This window comes from Panthera uncia, chromosome X (genome assembly GCF_023721935.1).
Source record: "Panthera uncia isolate 11264 chromosome X, Puncia_PCG_1.0, whole genome shotgun sequence".
Lineage (NCBI taxonomy): Eukaryota > Metazoa > Chordata > Mammalia > Carnivora > Felidae > Panthera > Panthera uncia.
Window position 1 is genome coordinate 60,212,204 of NC_064817.1, and position 6,474 is coordinate 60,218,677.

The following is a 6,474-nucleotide window of genomic DNA, read 5'->3' on the forward strand; positions in this document are numbered from 1 at the left end:
ATTGCTACCAACTGTGAAATTTCTATAATTACATGAAAATGTAAGCATAGAAAAGGCATGGGTAGAAGTCTAGAAAGTGGCCATTGTGGCTGAAATCTGTCTTTAATATTCCTCAGAGTTGTTATGTTTATCTCTTCATGGGTTGAGGATTGTGTGCATGTCCTATCATTAGGTCTACGCCTCAGCAAAATTAAGACCCAAGTATAGTGTGTGTTGTGGTTTTAATATATGTCCACAAATTCCTCTATTTTTCTTCCTTCAAGAGGTTAAACCCATCTACCCTACCCCCAAGTGTGGGCTGGACTTAGTGGTTACTTCTAATGAATAGAATATGGTTGAAATGATGGTGTGTGACTTCTGAGACTAGGTCACAAAAGGCATGATGGCTTCTTTCTTGTTCTCTCTTTAATCATTCATTCTGGGGGAAGCTAGTTGCCATGTCATTAGGATACTCAAACATCACTATGGAGAGGCACATGTGGTGAGAAGCTGAGGCTTCCTGCCAACAACCATGTGAGTGCACCATCTTAGAAGTGGATCCTCCAGTCCTAGTTAAGTGTTCAGATAACAGCAATGTCATGAGCGACCCAGAGTAAGGACCACCCAGCTAAGCTGTTCTTGAATTCATGACCCACGGAAACTGAGCTATTTTTTTGGTGTTGTTTTAAGTTTCTGAGTCTGGGGGCAAATAGCAATAGATAAATAATATACTTTGTAATTTATTTTTGTTTGACAGAGAGAGAGAGAGCATGAGCAGGGGAGAGGGTCAGAGGGAAAAAGAGAGTATCTTAAGCAGGCTCCATGCAGCACAGAGCCCAACATGGGGCTTGATCCCACAAGCCTGGGATCATGACCTGAGCTGAAGTCAAGAGTCGAATGCTCAATTGACTGAGCCACTCAAGCAACACTACTTTTAAATTTTTGATTGTGTATAAAAAATGTAGTAATAATTTGGGGCTCTTGATAAAGTTATCTTCAGAAAAGTGTTTTATATTTGTTTCTTCCTAGTAGATTACTAACCTAGAGGTATTACAAATTCCAGGTCACTTTATTCAATCATGGATTGGGATAATAAGAAGCTGGGCTTTATGTGAGAGCTGATCTATTTCTTATTCATCTTTATTCCTAAGGGGTTGTCCTTCAAGTTTGCAACCCAAAGTCTGTGGGTTTTATCAAAGCCTCCTTTCCTTGGTAGTCCTGGAAGTCTAATTTTTCCTCTTTAGCCCCCTGAATCTAACCAAAATTATGCTAGATCTTTCCTCTGCCTCTTCTGGAATTGGTAGATGTCCTTATGGGGAAAAGTATCCCCCAATATGGACTTAACTTCTCTGGGTTTCATTTTCCTCTTAAATCCTGGCTTCAAAATTCTTCCCTAAGCTTCAATGACCTTGGTAGTTCTCTAATACTTTCAATAGATGCTTTTGAAAAATTTCCAGCTTTTCTACTATTTCTCAATGGGAAGATTAGTTCCAATGAGCTCGTCCAAGATTACCCCAGTAGCATAGGTGAAAGTCTCCCAAGGATGAACTTTTAAATATTTAAATTTGGGGGCATCTAGGTGGCTCAGTTGGTTAAGTGTCTGGCTTTTGGTTTTAGCTCAGGTCATGATCTCACAGTTTGCTAGTTCAGGCCCTGCATCAAGCTCTGCACTGTCAGTGTGAATCTGCTTGGGATGCTCTGTCTCTCTCTCTCTCTCTCTGCCCTCCCCTTCTTGCTTGCACAAGTGCTCTCTCTCTTAAAATAAATTTAAAAAGTAAAATAGAAATGTAAACTTGATCATATCACTCTTGCTTGAATCCCTTCAATAGTGTAGAAAGGTATTTTCAGCTGCAAGCAACAGCATACTCGATGAAATGGGGCTTAAAATTTAGGGTTCGTTAATTTCAACAATAAGAAATTGTAATAGTGATGCAGGCAGGCTGGGTCCTCAGACCCAAAGAGGTCCCACAGGACCAGCCAAGAGGGTCCTTGGCTTTGCTCAGGATAGAAATCAAAAGTAAGCCAGCAGGAAGTGAGAGCAGAGTTCATTTAAGATAGAGCAGATACAGACAACGCATCTGGGAGACTTGGAAAGTAATGGAGCATGAGTCTCATCTTTGTTTGTGGTCTGGGGTTTTTAGTGGGGATGATGGTCTGGTGTAAGTGTCCTCCCAGGTATCCAGGAACTGGTCGAACAAGGATAAGTGCTCAGGTGTCCTCCACAAGTCACTTATACCCTGGAGTCTTGGTGTCAAGGTGTTTGGAGTCACTGGTCTTGGATAATGTTCATGAAGACCTCATCTGGTCACTCCTTAGATGTTATCCATTGTGCTGAAAGACTCCAAAGAAATCATTAACTCCTTGATCTTTACAAGGAGGACATACATCAAGGCATGCATGAGGCAGGGGTGTAGGTTCTAGCAAGACTAAAAGCAGGAGGGGTGCCTGAGTGGCTCAGTCAGTTGTGTCCAACTCTTGATTTTGGTTTGGGCCCTGATCCCAGGGTTTTGGGATCGAGGCCCACATCAGGTTCTGTGTTGAGCCTGGAGCCTGCTTGGGATTCTCTCTTTTTCTCCTTCTGACCCTCTCCCCTGTTTGCATGTTCTCTCTCTCTCTAAACAATAAAAAAATTAAAAATAATAAAAGAAGAAAAAAATAGCAAAGAAAAAATAGATTTTTTTATGGGGTCCCTTCCGTTTCCCTGTCTCATTAGGGCAGTGCCATGGTTGGTTAATTCAGTAGGTCATGGATGTCATCAAGGACTCAGTCTGAGTAATAAAATACCTCAAAATTTAGTACCTCAACACAACAAACATTATTTTACAATTTTGGTGTGTCATGAAATTGGAAACAGCTAAGCTGGGTGGTCCTGGTTCAAGGTCTTTCATGAGACTGCAGTAAGGATGTTGGCCAGAGCTGCAGGCATCTGAAGGCTTGAGTGGGCCTGCAAGATTCATTTCCAAGATGGCTTATTCACATTGCTACTGGAAGGAAGCCTTAGTTCTTTGTTGGTTATTGAGAAGAGGCATCAGTTCATAACCATGTGGGCCTCTCCATCAGGCTGTTTGAATGTCCCCGTGACATGGCAGCTGGTTTCCCCAGAGTGAATGATCTAGGAGAGAGTAAGAATAAATCCACAATGTCTTTTAAGACCTAGTCTTGGAAGTCACACAGTCATTTCTATCACATTTTGTTTATAACCAGGGTGCAGGAGTACAAGAGCACCTGGATCTGAGGGTCCTAAATATATGAGGTTCAGCCACTCACCGCTGACAAAATCCAAAGGTAGAGAGATGAGTAGTGGTGAAACAAGAAAGGGATTTACTTCAGTGAAACCAACACTGGGAAGACAGTGGACTAATGTCTCAAAGACTGTCTCTAAAGTAATGAAAATACTCCTTGGTTTATACAAGGAAATGAGGGACAAAGGTCAGTGGGTACATGCTAGTGGGCAGTAAAGGTCAGGTCAATCATTGCCTTTGGGTCAATTACATGGGGTCTTGCTGACTCAGGGCAGTCTTTATTGCTTGAGGGGGTATTTTCAGTTATCATCAGGGGATGCTTTGCCCACAGGATCTTTTGCCTAAATTAAGAGATAAACTGGAAGGAAGAACTTAATCAATTATAAAGCACACTGAGGTCAAAATGAAGGTACTTGAAGTCTTCTTTCATGTTCATCAGAAGTGAGTCAGTAAGTATAGCCCACATTCAGGGATAGGGAATCAGGCTCTGCCTTTTTAAAAGAAAAGTATCAAATAATTTGTGGACATATTTTAAAACCACCATGAATTGCAAACATAATGTTCTCATAGGACAGCATCCCAAGCAAGAATTTGGGAGTAGGGGGGAAAAAAAGGTTTGCTTCTCTAGGTGCTCTCTCTTTCATCAGAAAGCAAAGCCCTTCCCAGAAAGTGTCAGTTGACTTCTTAGATATCATTTGCCTAAATTCAATAAGTGCCCATTCCCAGACCAGTTCATGATAAAGGGGAATGGGATTACCACGCTTAGATTTATCCCCAGAGGCTGTGAGATAAACCTACCTTCCTTGAGTATTTGTCTTGAGCCCAATAATCAAATTAGGTTTCTATTAGCAAGGAAGATGGTAGCTATGGAATGGCTGCTGGGTAAGCAACAGTGACTTTGACAAATGGATTCTCATTACTCTTAGGATGAAAATTGCATGTTTATCATGGTTATAAGACCCAAAGGATCTGGTCCCTGCTTACTTGCCTAGTCAGTATAATTTTAGATCTTTTTTTCCAGAAACATTGGACTTTTTGTGTTTTCTCAGACTCCTTTCCACCTTAGAATCTTTGCATCTCTGATGGTGCTTCAGATATATAGTGGATAAAGCCTCCTGATCTTGTCACTGGCTAGACCCGGAGACCTGACCTTTACCGTTTACCTGCTTGTACCCACTGAACTTTGCCTTACACTTTTCCTTAAGCTCTTCTTTCTAGCTTATCTCATAACTCAGGCAAAAGACCCAACGGGCATAGCATCCTGTGATGAAAACCAAAACTACCCTTCAAGCAATAGCTACTGCTTGGACAATGAGTTCTGGCAAGCCCCTATCACCCAGACCATTTCAATCTTAACCCCCAACTCATGCCTTCTCAGAAGGACCATGGAATGACTGACAGTCCCCTTTACCTCCTTATTATACTAAAATCTCTACCCAAGATGGAGCAGAAGCTTCATTTACAAATAAAATTTACTTTGTGTGACAACTTCACCTGGTGTAGTTTCCATCTGTGACTCATCAAGGAGTGAACTCATGTTATTTTGGTTACAATCTTTACAAATTTCAATGTTCTCATCTGCAAAATACAGATGATAGTACCTACTTCACGAAGCTGTTGTGAGGAGTAATGAGTCATATATGTTCAGTCCTTAGCACATGACTGGAATACAGTAAGTACTCATTAATTGGGAAGTGTTGTTAAGTTCAGGCTGTCAGATTTTATGCTTGTTTTGCTTTCCTTGCTGACACCCTTGGTTACTATTCTATCTTATCCAGAAGGAATTGCTTCCCACTACCACAGTAACCCAGGGGGAATGAAGTAACTGCTAAATGTACACAGAGCTGATCATGGAGAGGCCAGGAGTTCCAACTGGGTGTCAAATGTAGGCTCATTTGGAAGCAATTCCACAGAGGTTCCCAAATATACATTGATAGGATTGAAAGAAAGTAATATTATGTTTATTTTATGACTTTAAATTTGTATCTCAGTACCAATACATCATAAATTATTTCCTACTGTAGCCAAACCAATGTGAGTTCCTCCTTGGTGAGTCAGAAACTGTATCAGGTTGAGTTGTTGCACGGAGAAAACTTTATTTGCAGCAAATAAGAAGAACATGGGGAATAACTTCCAAAGCCATGACTCTGAGCAAGGGTGAGTTTATTTAGGGTTATTTATTTAGGGTTAGGATGACTATTTAGATAGGGAAGCCTTGTCATCATATGTAGAAATGGGCACAAGGTTGCCCATGTGTCTTAAGGAAACATGCCTATACACACATTGTATGTTATGTAAATGAGGCTTATGCTCCTCCTTGGATGGAGATTTTAGTACTATAATGAGGTAAAGGTAGTTGTCAGTCATCCATGGTCCATCTGTGTAGGTGTGAGTCAGAGGGGTGATGCTCAAATTTGTCTGGGTGGTCTAGGCCAGCTGGAGGTCTTGTCAAGGCAGTTGCTATTGCTGGAGGTTCAGTTTCACTTTCCATTTGCCAGAGTTAAGAGATAAGCTGGCAAGAAGAGCTTAAGGAAACATATGGGACAAAGGCCCGTGAGTACAAGCAGGTGGGCAGCAAAGGTCAGGTCTTGGGGTCTAGCTGGTGACACTTCATTTTACCTCGACCTTGAGTACCATATGTGGAAAACTTATGTTTCTGACTCAGATTACTTCATTCTATGACCTGAAACTGGGTTTCCCTCTTGGAGGGTGTAAAGCCAAAAGACACAACCAAGCCAAAGAATAGGAAAAACAAGAGTTTCACTTGCAACAAGTAAAGGAGTACACTGGGGATATTTCCCAAAGCAGTGTCTCCGTAAGAACAAAACTGGGGAAGTTTTAAGCTAAGGGTTCATGCATATTCATGAAAGGGCTTATGCAATGGGGAATTCAGCAAGCAATTTGGGAGCAAAAGTCATGTCAAGGTGACAGAGTCCAGGTCAAAGTTATGAGGGCCAGCAAGGATCAGTATCATCAATTCTCTGGCTTTTCTTGGTCAGTATTTGACTGCTCAAAAAGGATTTAGATCATTTAAAGATAAGTCAAGAATGTTTGTCAGGTAGGGGTGCCTGGGTGGCTCAGTTGGTGAAGCATCCGACTTTGGCTCAGGTCATGATTTCACAGTGGGTTCCAGCCCCGCATGGGGCTCTGTGTTGACAGCTAGGACCCTGGAGCCTGGAGCCTGCTTCAGATTCTGTGTCCCCTGCTCTCCTTGCCCCTCCCTTGCTCACACTCTGTCTCTCTCTTCTTCAAA